This window comes from Podarcis vaucheri, assembly GCF_965113315.1.
Source record: "Podarcis vaucheri genome assembly, chromosome: 4".
NCBI lineage: Eukaryota > Metazoa > Chordata > Lepidosauria > Squamata > Lacertidae > Podarcis > Podarcis vaucheri.
In genome coordinates, this window is record NC_138762.1 from 74,028,593 (window position 1) to 74,049,393 (window position 20,801).

Here is a 20,801-nt window from a genome sequence, read left to right on the forward strand (position 1 = left end):
CCTCAAGCTTCTCAGGGGAGACGTCAGTTAAGCAGGAGGTGGGGGGGGCATGTCCTTTACAACCCCCCTTTCCCTCACTCCCTCAGCATTTCATACTCCCTTGTAATTACAGTCACAGCACACACACACAGAGTCAATGACAGCCGAGGTTTCCCCGGCTACACTGGCGGTATGAGGGAGAGGAAGGACTAGACGAGGCGCGAGGGGCGGGCGGGCGGGCGGGCGGGTGGGAAGGAGGCGGGAAAAAGAGCGAAGGCGCGCTGCTGGGCGGAATACTAATCAGGCGGGTCTCGCGTCTGCGGCGAGCCGGCTGCCTCGGCTGCAGAAGCGCGCACCGACGCACTCGGACAAGCGCCGGCGGGGAGCACCGCGGCGGGGCGGCCAGAAGGAACTTCCAGGCGCGCGCCCTCCGCCGCTCGCGCCTCCCAGCCGCCCGCCTTCTGGCGCTGCCCTTTGATGGCTTTCCTCGCGGAGCTTCCCAGGAGGAGCCTGGCTTTCCCCACCTGTCCCCCTCACCACCTGAGGGCTGTCGCCTCGCCGCCGCCCAACTTGGAAGGCGCTCGCTCGGCAGCAACAGCAGCCGCCTCACCTCAGCCCGCCTCTGACTGAAAGGGAAGGCGCCGCGCGCCGGGCGGGCAGAGCATCCTCCTTCTTTCAGCCAGCCCAAACCCCCCGAGGAGCCCTCCCGGCGGCGCGCGCGGGGCGCCCATGGCCGCGCCGTTGGGCGGGCTAACTTCTCGCCGCCTGCCCCCTCAGCTCCCCAGCCCCTTCGCTGCGGCCGCGGCTGCCGGAGCGGGCGAGCGCCGGCTGGTGAGAGCCCCGCGGGGTCAGTCCCTCAGCCAGTCCGCCTGCCTCTTCTCCGGGCGCCCTGACCAGGAGGCGGGAGGGAAGAAGCCCGCTCGCCCGGCGCCTCAGCCTCGCGCCCTCGCCTCCTCAGCTTGGCACGAACCAATGCGGAGGCAGCCCGGGTTTTAGCGGGGCTCTTTCAGGCGACGGGGGGACTTCGGTGCGGAGGCTGCCGCCGCCGCCGCCTCCTCGGCGGGAGAGGAGAGCCTGCCTGGTCCGTCCTCGGCGGGCTTGTGCCTCACTTCTCCGAGGCGGGCTGCCGACTGGCGAGCGAGCTCCTCGGGCGCGGGGGTCATGCAGTCCCTCATCTCCCCGGTGACCAAGGCGATTCTGGTGGCTTTGTTCATCTTCGCCATCCTGCTCATCCTCTATGTGATCCTGTGGTACATCTGCCGCGATGTGGATTGCGACCATGGCATCTGAGCGTCGGCGGCGAGGCTGCTGGGCGAGGAAGGCTGACTAGAGGGGCGCCTTCGGGTCGCCGCACACGGATCGGGGAGGACGGCCAGAGAGGAGGGAAGGCGCGAGGCGGGGGAAGGGGAGGAAAAGAAGGGCCAGGAATCGGACCCGAGCCTCCCGGAGCCCCTCGAGGAAAACTGCCATCCAAGCTAGCCCGGGATTGACCTTCAGGCAGAGATCAGGACGACCCGGTGAGTTTCCCCACGCATCTTGTTGACAAATGGGGGCGGGAAAAGTTCTGAAACAATCATTTGCAGCAGCAACAAAGGTGGGTTGTTGTATTTTTTGAATGGGGGGGGGGACCCAACCTTAACCATGAGAATAGCTGTCTGTCTGATCCTCCAGAAAGCACTGCAGTACCAGGCTGTTTGGGCTGCTGCTTCTCCATACAGTCACCATCACCCTAAGTGTCTGTGTGTGAGGATGGCGGGGGGGGGGGAGGCACGGATCCCTGGTCAGCTCTTCCTCTACTCGTGTGGTCTCCCGATGGTTTTCCTTGCGGACTTAAATCTGGAGAAAATGCGAAGTAGCCTCTCCGTGTCTGCGCTGGCCCCTCTGCATCATCTTACCTGTAATTCAACAAATGGGGAGTTGGGGAGAAGGGGTGTGCGTGCTAAAGAAACATAGAAGTAGATGTCTGAGCAAGAGAGGAAGCGTTAGTTGCTGCTGTCTTCTTAAAAAAAAAAAGTAGGGTTTTAAAATGCACACAGGATCAATGTGTGATTGGGAAGGTGCGAGGCTGCGATCAAGGACTGTTAGGTTGTCTTTGCAGCCCCTAAATTGGTATGCAGGAGGCAGCTGCACTGCTAAACAGACCATAAAGGTAAGCTCGTGTGACAGAAGGAACGAACGCTTTGTGAATTCAAAAGGTGGAAAATCAAGAAAGTAATTGAAAATTAGACCTCGTGTGTGCAAGATTCCAAGGGCAGAAAATATGGTTCATGGCATAAACACTTAGGAATGATTTTGCATATTATACATTTCACCTTGCATAGATTTGCATTTTGAAATACCCATTGAAGGTTTGGAGGGGGGTTTGGTGGAGTATTTACTAATTAATGGCAAAAGCATTTGAAATAGTCTTGGGGATGGGATAAGAGGAATATATATGCATCCTTTTTAGATAATAGCTCTGCATTTAAAACAACTTCCCCACCCCCTAGCTTTTCTGATAGTGGGTGAAATCCCATTCCATTAAAATAAATCAGTAGGAAATTTTGCCATTGAATTAAGTGGAGGTGGATTGCACTCAATGTGTTCAATTGCAAAGCCAGTAAATGTGTGTGTTGCTATATTATAAATATCAGGAATGCTATGGGAAGTGCAGTCTGCTCTCTTCTTATATTGCCTGCACAGAGAAGACAGAATGTGGACAGCCTCATAGGAGATTAAAATGATGATGATGACAATGTATCATATTGACCTCGCTTACCCTAGCCTTCTGTAAAATAGTGGCAGGGGAGAATGTAAGACACACTGACTAGATGGAGGTGATCGAACTGAGGTGTCTTTCTGAAATGGAGAGGGGGAGGCAATAAACCTTCAGGCTGTACTGTAGACAGTAGAAGGTCTAGGAATGAGAGCAGAGACTACATGATGTATTCACCCATAATTGGTATATATGCTGTGTGAGACAGATACACTATCTCTGTCTCACACGGCATATGCACCAATTAAGAGGGACACTATGGGGAAGGGAGACAAGAAAGAAATGGATTTTGTTTTAACCCTCCCCCCTCCATGTACTCAAAGTGCAACTCTGTGATTTGAGATGATGTTGCATTGCATTGCCTCAAGGTGACTTCCTACCCATGGAGCCTTGTTTATATAGTCTGGAAAGAGAGAGAGAGAGAGAGAGGTGCCCTTCTATAGTGATATCCAGTGAATTTTGCTCCTGCTTGCATTGCACTCCAAAGATCTTCTGACATGGCTAGTTGATCAGTCTTGATGTTATTGTTAATGCACCCTACAAACTAATGTGATTACAGCAGCAATGTCATCCATGTTTACATGCCTGGCAACTATATTGCTGAATCCATTTGTTTATCATCTTCTCCTCTCTTCAGCTGAAATGCCTGCTGCTCAGGACTCTGTGAGCAAGTAAAAGGTCACAAGCAGATGTCTAAAACAACTAGACCATTTTTGCTGAAAACTATTCCTTACAATGGTAGGCTCCTTGTGCCTGAACACTGTCTAAAATACCACATGATTTTCAGTAAATCTTCAACAAACAACTCTCTCTCTGGCATCTGAAATGTGATGCACATATCTTAATAAATAAATAGAATAAATGGACATGCAATTCATAGGGTTTTTCTCCTGTGCACGCTCACTTCAAAATGAATGGGAGCTACTGAAGAGCATGTTGGTGTTTTTGCATTGCTCTTGTTCATTTCAATTACGGATGTGCATAACAGATTTCTGATGTATTGTGCCTTTGGTGTTGAGCCCCATTGCAGGAAGGGTAGTAGGGCTAATGTATGTAGAGGAAAATATTTTTTCATATATCAAGCTGTTTCACAAAGTGTAAGTTTTATTAATATATTTCATTTATTCTTGTGGATGAGCGGGTGTGTAAATTCATATACATGACACACGATTAAGCAGCATCACATTTGTACAGGTTGTGAAACTGCAGGTTTCTATATGCAGTATGCATACCTCTTATTACTTCAGTACATGGTGAAGTATCTTTATATGTTATGCAACAGAATAAATATTCGTAACTCGCACTAACTGTACCTCAGCCCTCCAGAAATTTATAGCGTGACACTATGTATAATGAAATATAGGATTTTACTAATTAAAATTGCTGTGCATCACTTAACACCTAACTCCTAAGCAATTACTTGGAAGCAAATTCCAATTAAAATAAATGGATTTTACTGTCCAGGTAAATGCATTTAGGACCATGGTGCTATGATTTTGCAAACCCAGTTCTGTGTAATGCTTCCTTGAAAGTAAATCCATGGAACTCAGCGGGACTTACTCCTGAGTGAACCTACATTGGATCAGGCCATTACTATGACTACACAGCAACTTCAGTTTGCAAATGAATATATCACCTTATATAACTTTAGTATGTAGTAGGGGGAAAAACTCAAATGAAGTTCTGCTTTTCCTCCCTGATACGGAAATGTTGTGAGAATGTATATTTATGTCATTTTAAAGCAGCCTTTGCCAATGTGTCCTGTGATGGCTGGGGCTGATAGGAGTTACACTCCAGCAGCAGCTGGAGGGCATCAGGCTGGTGAAGCCTGCTTTAAAGTCTAAATATATAGTTGTTGCTCTCCCTGGGAACAAGCAACACTTGAGCATCAGTCTCTCTACTTTTCTCTATCATTATTGGGAAGGTGAGTTGGAATCTGGCACCAGCACTTTTCCTATTCACTCCTGACTGAACCATTAAAGAGCATGTTGTTTGAGAGAAGCATACTATTCAGGGTAGATACATTCTCATTTGTGTGCCTCTTTTTTTGTAAAATACCAGATGGTGTGTGAACCACTCATGTAATGTCTGCCTTATACCGGTTCCTACTTTTTGGTTTGTCTTTCCTAGTATTGTATAACAGGTAGTAGCACTCCAGAGTCTTAGGCAGAGAGGTCTTTCTCATCACCTGTTAACCTGGTCCATTCTGCTGGAGATGCCAGGGATTGCACCTGGAACTTCCTGAATGCAATGTTCTTTCCCCCTGATAGGTGGGATATTATATCTTAATTGACCAATCCTTGACATTCCACAAACAACATAAGTGATCTGCTGACATTTCTAGTTTCTGATTTCTCCCAAAGATATAGGGATAAAGTGTTGCACTTATAACAAAGAAATCAAGGTTCAAGTACAACTTGAGCTAAGAAAGCCATGGCTCAGCCATGAAGTTCCTGAGATAACTTTTCCAGCCTTCATCTCTCAGGGGTCACCCATACTACTGTTTAATGAGGATAGTAAGTTTCCTGTACCTGCATTAATTCTCCATTGACCACATGACATCCACCTCCAAATCCCTGCCTTTCTACACTTTCCATTCCCTCAATCCAGATGTTCTCATACCAGGGATATTCCAAAAAAAGGAGAGAGCATGAGGAAATATGGACTGAGGGAGGGGGAAGTGTGAAAAGGCAGTGATTTAGAGAAAATGGATAATGGGGAATTAATGGAGGTACAGGAAGCTTACTATCCACATTAAACTACAATATGGATTTGCCCTCAGTCTAACCCTAATTTACAGGGTTGTAGTGAAAGTAGGAGTGGGGAGCAGGAGATGCACTTAGCTCACTGGAGGAAAAGTGAGATACAAACATAGTTAATTCGAGTAATTGCTAATGATGCTCTCTCCTGTCCCTATATTCTAACAACCATTACTTATAATGGAGACTTTCTTAAGGGCTAACTCCTTTTCTAACAGTTTGCTATGAACAGCTACAGGTAGCTGAGACATGAAACGTGTGTTGGTTTTCCCCATCCTGATTCAGTAAACAGAGGGAGGGAAAAGCTGTAGCTGTTGATTTCCCCTCTCCTTTGTCCTGAACCTGTAAAAGGCACAGAAAGTTAAAAACAAAACAAAACAAAACCCTGGTAATTCTACAATTCTGTGGTCTGTGCATTGTGGCACGAGCTGGAGAAATTCATTAGATAAGTGCAAAGCAATGTTAGGATCGGGAAATGCTAAAGGCAACTTTCCTAGATTTATGAATATTCAGCACTAATAATCAGCCTGGCCTCACATGGATGGAATAAACTTCAGAGGTCATCTAGGCTAGCTCAGTGAAGGTCCTGCCATGCCAGATGCAACTTCAGCCACTGGTGGCTAGGGTCCATTAAAACCAGCAGCCAGAGCCAATGATATCCAGAGCTACCCTGTGACTGGTTGTAAGCAAAATAGCAGAGAAGACTGAGATTGGTGGTTCAGTGCTCCCTTTGCCCTAATGAGCCAGCCTCCACTGACTACAGAAACCCTGTCATTTTGTTGTCAAGCCTCTGCTTAAACACCCCCAAGGAAGGAGCTGCCACCATCTCCCGCAACAGCCTCCCCCACTATTGAACAGCCTTTACCCTAATGTTTAGTTCAAATCTGCTTCCCTGCCATTTCCACCCATTTGAGGTTCGTTCCCTGTTCTCTGTTCACCTTTTGCATGACAGGTGAAGGAAGGAAGGAAGCTATCATATATTCATCTTCTCTGAAACTCTGCTGTGAGAATGATTAAAGCTTAGGCTCTAAAAAATATTAAGCATTTTAGCAGGCATTTCTTGTGGATATATAGTGCTGCTGCCGATGATGATATACCAAACCTATTGCACATATTACTTATACATCCACCCACACCTCCACTTTGCACTAACACTAATAACCAAGTAATCAATACTCACAAACAGGAGTGTTTCATACCGGAAATGTGCCTTGCCTTTACCACTTGTACTTAAAATAGCTAAGTACTTTAGAACTCAAATTTATCCTTCAGTTATGCTGGCAGAAGGATTATTTGTAGGATAGGGAAGAAGCACCACCACCACCAACACCAACAACAACAACAGGAGAACATGAAACATGCTGCTGCATATCTTGTATACCAGCACAACTCTGCTGGCCTAGCAGCCAAAATGGGGCAGCGACACTGACCATGGAGCTGATGTAAGGAAAATTCCTCCCATTCAACTCAGTGAAGAGGAAAACAAAACAAAACTCCCTGTTCCCCTACCAATCTCCTTCCTCATTCACATCATTATGAGAGCATGTAAGATATGGTGCAAATCAGCACTCAGTTACAGCATACAGAGAGATCATAAATAAGATAACTGGGTACCTAGCATAGACATATATCTTTCAGGCCTCACTCAGATCATGTACACATAGGGGAAACTCTGGTGATGGGAAACATAAAGAAGGTGCACTTTGAACAAACAGGGAGTGTTTCATTAAATTGCCTGTCTCCAGAAAAGACAGAGGGACTTGAGCACATTGCTAACATTTCTCTATCTAGGATCCTAACAGGTACTTCACCTTAGGACTCCAGACACAAACACCAACCTGCAACTCCCACTACACTGCCACAACTGGAACTGCAAGAACAGAGCACTCCACACAGGTAAGCGAGCAGAGATGGCAGCCATCCTACAAAGTGGAATTCCTGCAACAGTTTCCCCCTCTTTGCGTATGGATGCCTTGCCTATATTGTATTGCAATAATGCTTGGTTCCCCCAAACAGGCAGGAGCAGTCACTCTCAAAAGCAAACACTCCAATCCAGCCATTACCACTGCTGGCCAAAGACTCGTGAGCTCTTTTGTCTGACAGGAACACATCCTGGGCACACAGAGCAGAATAAGCTGTTCCTCCACACAGAGAGTTGCACTGCAGCCCACCAGGGCGAGTATGGCCTCAGTCACTTCCCTTCCCAAGGTGAAGGAGACTGAGTTCTGGCCAATAACTCAGGTACCCCACTCCCTCTTCCTCCTCACCTCCTCACAAACACCTACTGTGCACCCACATTCATGGACTTTGTGTTGCACTTGTTACTTATTGCTTATTGCTCTCTGTCTTCCCTTGCTCTCCACAGACTGCTGTAAAGGACCTTCTCCCACATTGCATGCCAAGTGGACCAGGAAGGAGGCCCAACCCATCCTTGTTCCTCACTTGCACTAGACAAGCCCACTTGCACTAGACAAGCTCCTGATTCACTGCCAACTCCATACCAGCTATGCAATATATAGTCAAGTAAGTGTCCTAATGTGGAGCTGAAGCGGTGAGAGAAACAGATCCTGCCACCATCCTGCTGACCATTGTGCTGCTTTCTGAGGCACAGGAGCTCTGCTTGGATGACTGGTTGGCAACCCTCTATATGATTTCCCTCCCCACCCACTCCTCCTTTATTGAAATGCTGTTCAATAAAGCCTATGATTGTGCCACATTCATTTTTCTGTTTTTTGTTTTCCATTGCTAGAGCATAGTGGATTGAAATGCCTTTCCCCTTAGTAGGATTGGGCTTCAGGATGGGACTGAAGGTAGGGAACTGGATGCTATCAGGTCTCAGGGGGGCAGTGGCTCTTTTGGCACTGACAGCAAAGGGTGGGCTGATATAGCGCTTCCTGGGCAACCCATGTGCTCCTGGTATACACAACTGAATCTGGAAGTGGTATGTGTGTGAGGGGAGACGACCCATGATGTTTCTGCTTCCTATCTGCTTCTATGGCTGAGTGGGTTTGGAACTGCTCAGTTGTGCTTGCAACGGGGGCTTGAGTCCAGGAAGGTCTCTTTCATTTGCCTCTGATTTGACTGCTGCTGGCCAAGCAAGCAAAAGATGAGTGCAATTCTATGCTTCTATACCTCCCCGCGGGTACTTCTCTCTCTCCCCCTTCCCTTCCCTAGGAGTTATGGAGTATAGGCTTGCTCTTCCCAGCTGCAATCCTAAACATTTTGCTTCTGAGTACAAGCTTATGATTGCACTGTTACTCTTGAAGGGGGCAGGGCTCTGATTAAGCTCAGTGGCAAAACATACATTGAGCAGAGATAGAGCCTTAGTGAAGCATTTTTAATAAACCCGGACTTCTTGTTATATTGTTGGGTAAGTGTGTGTGTGTGGGGGGGGGTGCATTTGATGGAAGGTACAAAGCTATTAGGAGGGACTACTGCTGCAAAGATAGGAGAAATAGGAAGTTACTGACTTATTAATGGGATTAAAAAATAATAATGATGATGTTTTAGTTACCAATGAGTGAAAACAAACATTAAAGAGGTTTTCTGTTTAAGTGTCTTTACATTCAGCTGCAAAAGAAAATGAATCAACACAATTTTCAACTTCTGAGATATTATTTTCTTAAAATGGCTTTCTGGAGGTTTGTGGTCTTCAGGGAGTGAGTATTGAAAAGACTCTAACACAATCCTATGTCTGAAATTTCACAGATATTTTCTTAACCTTTAATACAAGTTTCTTTTTTCCAATGTGTTACATTTCTAGAGTATATTTTAAAAACAAGCAATTTATATATCAATAAAATACCTACTAGTTGTAACACAAAGTAGCTTGGTTTGTTAATGATTGCTGTTTTAAGAGGGTTATGCAATGCAGACTTGCGTTAGAGGAATACTGAAGCTACATTTTTGTGAAACAAACAAAAACGCTTTGAATCAGACTCTCAATGTGATACTTGTAGCATTTTAGAACTTTCAGAAATGTAACAGCTTGTTTGCCATGAGCAATGAACCAAATGATGAGTGGTTTAGTGAATCTGAAGGATCGCACCATATCATGGTGCTTTTAATAGATTTGTACATATTTATAGAAGTTTATATAGGTTTTAACCTTGACTGGAGTTTTGTGTGTATTCAGTGTTGCACACTGCATTTTAAAGAAATCTTTAGGTAGGGATGGAAGGATCTTAGTCTCTCATTTTTTTCTCAAATTAAATTCAGTTAGCCACATTTCTGCAGCAATTTGATTAAAAAAAACAATTCTCTTGCAAATTCTTCAGTATTTGAGCACAAGTTTCTCCTAAAAAAATTGTACACAGTTATGTAACCATTTTTTGTATGTTATTTTTCCTAATATGTTCCTTTTTTGCACACACTTTAATATATGCATTTTTATAAGCTTTGCTTCTAGAGCTGCATCACAAAATTTAGATAAGTACAGATTTTGAAAGATACCTCATATTGTTTTGGAAAGTGTGAATTTCATAGCTTCAACTTTCCATGCAAACTGAATCAAATTTATCCCCTATCCCTACCTTTAGGAATAATTGTTGGATCTAATGAAATCATACCCAATTTACAGCCATCGCAATCAATGGACTTAAATTATAGTGTAATCCTAACCATGTCTACTCAGAAATACTATTGAATTCAGTGGTGTTTATTCCCCTGTAAGTGGTGTTAGGACTGCAGTCTTAAGTTATTACTAACTTGTCCATTGATTTCAGTGGGTCTACTCTGAAAATTACTTAGTTGCATACAACTCTGAATTACAAATTGATGTAATAAAAATTAGCAAGCATTTCTCACTGCATAGTTGGCTTTGTTTCCTTTAGGGTTGATGTGTGAGTTTTATTCAATTTATGGTCTTACCTTACAATTATACACAGGTCCATTGTCTAACACGTGTGTAACTAGTAAATTAATTTTTAGCTTCACGGTGCTAATCCAAGCCCTACTGAACTGACTCCATGGCTGCAATTACCCTTGTTTGTTTTAACCAAGGTGTGTTGAACAAACCATGATGTCTTGTAGATGAACAAAGTAACTACGACTTATTTAAGCTAATTATCATTTTTTAAACCATTTTTGTCTCTGTAGTTTTTGGAGTAAGGCATCAAAACAAGCCAGGATTAAGCCATGATAGAGGGTTTGGATGTAATGAGAAACTATGGTTAACATAAACTAAGATTTGTAAGCCGACTTCAAACTACGGTTTCATGTTCTGTTTTGTTGGCCACGAACAAACCATAGTTAGTTGGCACTGGTGAATTCAGATCACAGTTAAGCTAAACAAACCATGGCTGAATGTCACCTGGGAACCAGGCCAGTATGTAGGAGATAAGACCTGATCTTACTTACACTCAGTGATGTTTGTGGCACTCCAGGTGCACGGAGCTCATCTGAGTGTAAAAAGGTAGTAAAACTGGAAATGGATCCCTTTATAAAATGGGGCTTCATTGCTCTTTTTAGATTATTTACCTGCTGCTATCTAAAAAGATTAGTCACAATATCCTCAAAAGCTCAGTTACATTTAGGAGCATAATATGAGTATCCTCATAACACTCTCTGTGATAAAGTTTAAGGTTGGTAAATTGTATTGAGACATTCTGACCTAGCAATCTTCATGGCTGGAAATAATCTGGATTGCCAGTATCCAACTACTCTGTACCACATGATCTATACAGTGGTACCTCGGGTTAAGCACTTAATTCGTTCCGGAGGTCCGTTCTTAACCTGAAACTGTTCTTAACCTGGAGCACCACTTTAGCTAATGGGGCCTCCCGCTGCTGCTGTGCTGCCGGAGCACGATTTCTGTTCTCATCCTGAAGCAAAGTTCTTAACCTGAAGCACTATTTCTGGGTTAGTGGAGTCTGTAACCTGAAGCATATGTAACCTAAGGTACCACTGTAGTTCATAGTTCATGACTTGTGAGTTAGAAGTTGTGAACCCAGAGTTCTAATATGCATAGGAGAGAGAAAGTGTGTGTGTTTGTGTTTTCTTCTCTGTGTGTGCCTTTTTAAAATAGGAAATCAATTAGGTATACTCTTCCAGCACATTATTTTGTATTCTTACAAGCCACCTGTTGCCCTAAAATCAACCCACATTGATATCCCAAGTTTCCTATCAGCAGGTGCACTCAGCAATGTCTGCATATTTTGAATTGCATTGACGTAACATTTTCTCAAGTTGTGTTACACTTGTTTTATGTCTCCCTCTGTCACTTCTAAATCAACACTAGCAATGCAATACTATACAAGCCTGCTCAGAAGTAAGTTCCATTGAATACAATTGGTATGTGTATATAGATAGGACTGCAGCCCAAACATTAGGCCCTAGAGCATCATAGTAATGAGAAGCTTCACAGCAGATGAGTTGAGACAGAAAGAAAGGGAACACAGTATCAGCTGAGGAGCTAGAACAAAAATAAATGCCACTGGAAAAGATACATGGAAACATTGATTTAAGAGACATACAAGAGAGGGATTATGCAACAAAAAATTCTCACTATTTACTGTAGAACTATTAAAAAGCAGACGCTTGAACTTTAGTTTTTATAAATTCTTTTTTTAACAGAAATTGTGCAGACCTTTTGTCTGAAAAAAAATCCTAAGGTTGCTTCTTGGAATCTGTGATGTGTCCCTTAGATCTCTGGAAATGAATGACAAAGTGCATACATAATACAGAACATGCAGTTTTTTCTCCATTTCCACTGTAGGTCATATGTTCATTGAGCCATACATGACAAATATATTTGAGAAATAGGCTGACTATACCTACAATAATAATTAAGTAAGGCCTTCATTAATCATGGTCTTTAGGGAAAATAAATTGACACAATTAGCTAACTTGGGGAGCAGATTTCTTTTAAAACCTCTTTTAATTTAATTGCACTTAGAAAGATAACGAGTTATCACTGCCACCCTTATGAGATATGTATATTGAACAAGGATTAAAACGAAGTTGACAATCAGTCGCTGTTTTAATGACTTGTTTTTATTTCATACAGTAATACCATTCTATTAAGCCTAGTGGGGATTTCAGCTAAGTGGGAGGTTAATGGAAACATGACATCAGTGAAGATAAAATACAAGGCTGGGAGCATACAGAAAGACACTCACTGGCTTAACTTTACAGCTGAAATAAGTGTTAAGGAATGTGCATTTTGCCACTAATTGCCATAGCAAATCGCAACTCTGCATCACCTGCTAAATAGCTGAAGGTTATGCTGAGAAGAATGTAATGGTTATCAGAGAGTAGATATTCTTTGTTTAAATATGCTATAAAAGGGGGCCAGATATGAGACTGAGAAATGAGATGTTGCTCATTTGCATCCATACAAGGCTTGTAAATTTACTGCCCTTATAGTGGGCACTATAGTGAAGCTTACATTATTTAAAGCGAGAAGATATAGCTGTGGTGCTAAAACTTCCCCTAATTATTATTGACCACCAAATTATTAGATTAATAAGGATATTTTAGATACAATGCTTACTGCCTTTAACATAGCCATCTGCTCAGTCTCGACATAATCCTTATCAAAGAGTCCAATAAATAAATGACAGCATGTGGAACCTTAAAAACAAAAACAATAAACTAAATACCTAAATACGTCTGAAGGCATCTCAGAACATTGAGAGTCATTAGCTTGACATGTATCTGTGCATTGCTATACCTCACTCTTTGTCTGAAGCAATGAAGATATGCTTCAACAGCACTGCAAAAAAACCTGCTTATTCAACAATGTACAGTATGCAGGTTAATGCTGCTACTAGATAAGACAGTTCTGTGGTCGTGGTTGTGGTTTGTTCCCCTTTATGGAAGGGGAGGAAGAATTTCCTTTCCCAGCAAAGAAGAGCTTGGCATGAAGTTACATTACAGATATTCTTTCAGAATATGGAGCATCATGGGACTCATACAGTGCCTTTGAAGAATTTATTATTTATATTTGTAGGAAGGGAAACAGTTTTCTGCACTGAGACTGTTAGCTGCAAGTCAGAATTGGTGCAGATTCAGAATCCAACAGGCTCAGAGCATGTCATCAGACTGTCCTTGCCATCTGTCCTGTTTCAGGTTCCAATATAGCTAATTTTGTAATTATTAATTCTCACTCCTTTTACTCGCAGACACATACATTCCCAGAAGTAAGTTCCATTGTGCTCAGTGGAATATGCTGTTGGGAGGCCTTTAGAGAACAATCCAGATTTTACATCCACAGAATTCATAGTACATGATCTTTGATTTTAGAAATTTCTTCATAGACTACTTCCTTGAAGAACCTAATGAGATATTTGCTGAGTACATGGAGTAGGTCTGTGTTTTGTTTCTGAATTATAGTTGTACCTACTTGTGGCATATAATATAGCTGACTTTGAATCCTTTGTGCTCTCCTATAGACCTGGTTGCTCAATAAGGATCTTGTTCGAATTACTACAGGGGTGGGAGACTGTGGCCCTCCCAATATTGTTGGACTCCTATCAGCCCCAGCTAGCGTGGGCAGCTGTCAGGGATAATGGAACTTGTAGCACAGCAACATCCGTAGGGCCACAGTTTCCCTGACCCTGAACTAATAAATTGTGTCCCAAGAAAGTTACATTAGTACAACACACTAAAGCATTCAAATTCACAAGCCTCTTTTTGAAATTGTTTTTAGAGTTGCTGCCCACAAATTTATAAAAATAAAGTTTGAAACATACCAATATTTACTTAGTATACTAGAATCGTGATTGGGCCAAATCATGAAAAAAAGATTGTTTAAAGTTTCGAGCAAAACTGTCAGAGCTTTTTATAATTTAATTTGCTTGGACTGTAAATTAGAAAGCCTAAAAGTTTTAATTGCCTGCTTGTCAAAATTATGAAAAGGCTGGGTTTTCTCATTCTTAACATGGGACCACTGAAAACCTTTTAAAATTTTGCAGTGTGTAACCTACATAGATTGTTGTAAATCCTGTCCAAGACGTTTTTGAACTTCGTAGACTCCGAGACTTATACATGCTTCATCTTTGTGGACTATCCTGATTTAACACATGCCAACTCCCCTCTTGATGTGTATGGGGCTTAAAAGTGCTTTTCACTGCCTGGATCATGCCACAAGTTCTGCCATTTTGGATATAACAGGAACTCTCATGTTGATAATTGTTGCATCATGCATAGGTAGATCTAGATTTGATCATAGGAAGATGATAAGAACATGTGGTTTAAGAATCTGCTCTCTTCTCTGTGGCATCATGATTTGAATTAAACTAATGTGAATGGGGTTACCCTGAGAACCAAATTATGGGCTATTCCACCATTTGAAAAGGAATAATTTCATTGTTATACTCTGCATATGTATGATTACATAAGTTATTACTATGACAAAGTCACAAGGGCAGTTGCTAGTGTAGATTCCTTTTCTAAAATTGCCCTTTGTTATTTAGTTTGAAACTGTGAATCAGGGGTCTTGTAAGGCAACTTCGTTTTAAGAAAAACAACACTGCATTATTCATGGCCAAAAGTGTTGCAGAGTATGACCTGAAGGTGTGTAAGCGGTGTTAGAAACTGAGATATGAAAGCTAGGAGCTAAATGGCACCTTAAACCTAGGTTATGGGCACAACAACAGAATGTCTAGGTGCACTTTTTCTAATAACAAGAATACAATGTTGAAAATGAGAGAACTGCAGCTAAAATATTATGTTCATTTTTCATATGGTCTAGTCCTTCCCCTGCCCACCCCCGTAATATTCTTAAGAGGGTCTCTTCTCCGGTCTTCAGAGAGTAGCTGGAAGTGGGAAAGCAGAAAAAGCTCCTCCTTTCCTTCCACTCTACAGTTGTAATCTGAAATCTTAGGCACAGTACTGCGCCCAGAGGTCAGAAACTGTTCGCACTAATGAAATTCCCTGTCACAAAATGCACCTAGAACAATGAGAGTTGTTCTTCGTGTAAGGTCACCACTACATTGCTGAAGCTAAACAGATTTTGATCTGATCAGTGTTGGACGGATGACCACTTGGGAACCATATGTATTCTGCCTTGGGTTCCAAGATGGAAAAAAGGCAGGATATAAATGTAAATGGTAGTGGGGAAGATGCCGTCATCTTTATGCTACATATTTGCACTGCTGGTGCAAGCATTCTTCATAACTGTAAAGAAAAAAGTTCTACTACCAATCCCATTGCTGTTGTCCATCTTACATATTTATTTACTAGTGCAATCTGCATTGTCTTTTAGCTATTTATTTATTTGCTTTCTTTTAGGCTGGTTTTCATATATGTGTTTCTTTCTTTGTTTATATATTGTAAGGCTCTTTGAGTTACCTTGGTAAAGTAGTGACCAATAAATAAAATAAAAAAATTAACAATTCAAATTCTTGCTCTGCTTGGGGTAAGTCATAATCTTCCAGCCTAAATGCCACCCTGGGCTCCTTTAGGAGGAAGATCAACACAAAAATCCAATAAGGATGATAGCAACAACTAAGCTAGTATTTTATCTTGTTCTTTTGAGAAAAATTTTACCACTTACTATTTACAGCTGCTTTCATAAAACAAACTGCAAAGCTGCAGGTAGGAAAATGCCATTTTAGAATGCCCTAATATTAACAAAGCAGAACTTGCCTGCAAGTATGTAATTAGTACATCTGATCGAAAGGTTCCAGTCCACACCTTTGACCATTATACTGGCTTTCTATAGAGCAGAGCATCCAAAATGTGATCTTCATCTGCAGCCTCAAGTGGCACACTTTATTTTATTATCTCAGCATCCTGCCATCTTATTCTGCAACAAAAACCCCTCAATGCAATTAGAAAACCAGAAATGTTTGTATACTGTATAATGTTTTCCTCTGATGTGGTAGTTTTCCATTTCTTTTTTCCTCTCTTTCACATTCAGAAATGGTATCCCACCGCCAACCTGCAGTCTAAAGAGGTAGTTATTCTACCAGCTCAGCATTCCACCATCTTATGTGTAGCCTGACACTGTTTCTTTACCATTGCTAAACAAAAAATTCCATTTCCGGTGCAACACCAAATAATGACCAATGATATCATGCAGAATTTATCTTAACTAGCACCATGCAAGTCAGAAGCTATTATATATATATATATATATATATGCAGTTGTAAATGTTTTTCAGTTTTAGTTGGCTGTTGCCTCCAGGGTTGCTCCTGACTAGCCCACACTACTGTTCCATATGAAGAAGACTCTAGTTTACAGTAACCGAGACCTCATGGTGTGTGTGTGTGTGTGTGTGTGTGTGTGTGTGTGTGTGTGTGAGAGAGAGAGAGAGAGAGAGAGAGAGAGAGAATGGTACATTGCTGCTTTCCTTTACCTTTAACTTGTGAAATACCAGAGGGAATCTTGTCGCCTTCCTCCTTAATTACTTTCCAAAGGGCTCTCTGATTTGTCCAGGAACTGGCCTCTGAGCAGCCACATTTTGCAGCTGCAGCAACACACCCAACATTCCCAGCCCTGTTACCACAAATTATACAAATTATGTTTCCCGCATTTGGGTTGTTCTACTCCTGCAGGATGTGGCTGCTGCCACCAATTATAATATTGCAGCTCTGGGAAGATATAGTGGTGCAGCAATAAAACTGCTAGCACATTTACAAAGCTAAGCAGGTTCTGGTATGGTTTCAAATTGGAAGGGTATTGAGATTCATGCATTGCAGGGGGCTGGAATAGATGACCCTCGTGGTCCCTTCCAACTCTACGATTCTGTGATTCTAAATAGGATACTGTTTTTAATGGGAGGTGGTCTATGGTGTCAGCAATACAAGATCAAAAGACATGTGCAAAAATATGGGCTAACTTATGTTTTTTAAAAAATCCATAACTTTAAAAAGGAAACAGAGAGAAGAAACCTTCTCTCTTCCAGCCAACTCCCTTTCACTCCCCCAATTCCTTGCTGGATTTGCTCAGACTATTTCTCCCTTATTCCTGCTAAACAGATTACCATAGTTTGAGTTTATATCATCATGTTTGGAGCTATAGGCAACAATTTTCCTTCTTCTTTCTTATTGCCCCATACAAAGTTTAATGTACAGTATTTCTAAGTGAGTTATGTCTAAGTGAGTTTAGGGAGACTTTGGGCTTGTCCACTTCTGAGCATTAAGTAGCTGTTAATCCCCTCCCCTCCCCTTCGAATTAGAGCAGAGCAGTCCACACCCCCACACAATTGAATTAGTACATGAGGAGCAACTTCTGTCCTTCCCATTCATACAAGTAAGCATGTGGTTTTGTGGTTTTCTCCACCTTCTAATTTGTTGATTCTGTTCCTCCACTTAAGTACCACCAGCGCTTGCCTGCAGTCAGCCGCACATGCACCTTGTTCTTAAGAAACTTTCCTCATCCAAGAAATGTGCAAAACCACATGAGCAATTACAAATTTACTTGTGCAGTTTTCTTGTTTGGTGCAAATCTGAGGGATCAAATTAAAAAAAGGCTTGGGTGGTATGCTGCAGAAGAAATTAAAGGAAGTGTAAATTCTTGGCACAGATTTTTCAGATTGCTGCCCAATATATATGGTGTAGAACTTTATTTTTTTAATGCAGTTTGCTTGTGCATTGTTCTGGTTTTCTGCAAATCTGTGGGATCAAAAGAAAGAAAGAAATCCTCCATTCAGGAGCACACTGGAAAAAAGATACAAGCACAGTCAGAAATGAAAGCGCTGAGGAGGTAAAGGGCATAGAGAGATGAGTAGCAGAAGGTGACAACTGATCCACCAACTCCAAAACCAATCATCTGTGATCTCCAATGAAGTGGTTGAGCACCCAATATCCCCAAGGGGGAAAACGTTGAGATGGTTGTTGTTGTTTTGACACTAACTGTGGACTATGCATATTAGACAGGAATGCAAACAGCTGCAAAATCACAGTAAACTCTGGTGTGGACAAACCCCATCTCTCATATATATGGGCATAGAGCTGCCCCATTGTACCCTTCAATCCACATGCCTTAATGGGCACCAGCAGCCACTGGTGCAAAGGGAGGATGGGAGGGACCAGGAAGGAGTACTTGGCCCTGGCATTCACCTTCTCCTTCAAAGCAACATGAAGCTGAAGAAAATCATCCAAATCCAGCCATTATGTGGAGTGTTTGACTGGGAAAACCAGAGTTTCTTGGTGGTGCCACAGGAATCCAAGTCTCTGTCTCAAAGTTTGGGTTATGCTGAGAATAATGTGGAATAGCTCATGTATGCTAACTTAAGCTATTTTGGGGGAGGGTAAGGCAAGGTAAATGAATTAAATGATGAACAGGAAGGTGTTACATATGTATTTTACTTCCTTTTTTGAAAATAACCATGAGGGTCTTAGGTTAGCCTGAAAATACCAATGAATGTAACTGCTTCCCTAAAAGTGCAAATCCTTTTGACTTAGCTAACTAACCCAAATACATAGGATGTGACACTTCCTGTATTAATCTTGGATAAATCCACTCAGGCATACAATGAATGGGTTGCTAACGAGGAAATAACACATATAGTTCTGTCTGACATTCTTCTTAGTTTATATTAAAACTATAATGAAGGTTGTTGACCACCCTAACCAACTTGTGGATATGAAGTGGATAGTAAGATTGATGAGCATAAATGATGCAGCCAACAAGTGTTTTAGTTTTGCCTAAAATAAAATAAAATTGCAAGTTGCTTTAGTTTACCAAGAGCTTTCTGACTTGAAAGGTTGACTCACCACAATATTACATATGATAATCCTAATATCTGACAGTTCTAAAGATGGTGTTAAATGCTTTCTGAGGCCATTTCCTGGGTTTATTTAAGCTGAGAAGCACCTGTTATCTTTAAAAGAAAGAAATGTCAGCCTGCTTACCTGAAGAAAATAGATAGGGTCTAAAAGGAAAAAAGCACTGAATATGAACAAAGTGAAACTTAAACTATAAGATTCATTGTGTACTGCTCTCCTGTTGACATATCTTCTTCTGTCAATGTACACAGATATTCCCATGGTGTCTGGTATAATTTTGTTTTGATATTTTGTATAAAAGCAGAATGTGGCTGTTGAGCCGCTGGGGGACATTGATTTCAGGAAGTGTGAAGTGAGTCAATGGCTTCTATTTTATTTCTGAGATTACTAGTTGTTCAGAGATTCCATCTTTTGGAAGAGAAAAGTTCGTGGTAGTATCTGTATATGGGTCTTTTCCATGGAAGCCAGAAGGCATTTCCTGTGAACTGCATGCTAAATCTACACCCCTTTATGTTCTGCTTTCAATGCTGGAATGCTGCACCTAATTATGTGGGTGTAAGCCCCATGGAACTTGATGGGACTTACTTCTGAGTAAGCACATGAACCTCCATTATGTTAATTTTACTCAGGGTGAATGTCCATAATCTTATATTGTGGCTGTTGGCACATGCCCTAAGGAGAGGAGGGAGAGAAGACAGCTAGATGGGGGGTGGGGTTAGGGAAAAGGGCATCAGCATGAAGGAGACACGGGGAAAATAAACCGTGGTGGTGGGATGTATTTTTTTTTTTTAGTATGTATACAGGAACGAGTGGGACCTGCACCAAAATGTTGCTGTGTCTCCTCACACCTTATTAGGAATGCTCAGCTAAACGCCATGCTGTCCTCCAGGACGCTATAAACCAATTGACACTCCCATGGCTCCTTGAGGCCACTGACTGGCTCAATCCTCATTACGTGTTTAAAAATATTTTGTATTTCTAAATACCTTGGAGTTTACTAGAACATGCTTATACCTCTCTATTGTTTCTCAGTTGCCTCATTTCTGTCAACCTACAACCACCTGAGTTTACTGGTAGGGAATGATAGCCCTCATTTAAGCATATTTTATTAATTTTATTAGATGGTGTTATGTACCGAGTTGAATTGGATCCAAAATGCAGCAGTCTGAATGGTCCTGGAACTATAGGATCCAGAATGCAGCAGTCTGTTTGTCCACAGGAGCCACCCAATCCCGCTCCAGGTGGAAGTGAATCCGCAACCTGATTGGCCTACAGGAGAATCCCTGAATTAGCCAATCACCTGGGGCCCATTGTGTAAATAATGTATATAAAGCAGACATTCTGGGGAAACTTCCATTCCTCTTCACCACTATGAGCTGAATAAAGAGCATTAAATCCACTCTCGACTCCAAGTATATTTCAGATAGCTTGTTCTGCCATTAAGTTAGTATTAGATTAGAGCAAATAAAAATATTTCAAATAAAGTTTTTTTTGCATTTAGTTAAGTTTTTTATTTGGTTGGGTTGACTTACTATGACATAAAAAATAGAATATGAATGATGTGATAAACAGGCTCCATATATTAGTGATTATAGCAATTGGAAGCACAACTTGACAGCTTTACTCAATAT

The 20,801-nt window shown here is 42.0% G+C and overlaps 1 protein-coding gene across 1 annotated transcript in view; it reads left to right on the forward strand.

Moving 5' to 3' along the window:
- Positions 1–245: 245 nt before the first annotated feature.
- ZBED1 (zinc finger BED-type containing 1) overlaps positions 246–20,801 on the forward strand; it is a 42,771-nt gene continuing 22,215 nt past the window's right edge. Inside the window, exon 1 of the mRNA XM_082220086.1 lies at positions 246–1,496. The gene's annotated coding sequence lies outside the window, so the exon portion shown is untranslated. The remainder of the gene's footprint in view (positions 1,497–20,801) is intronic.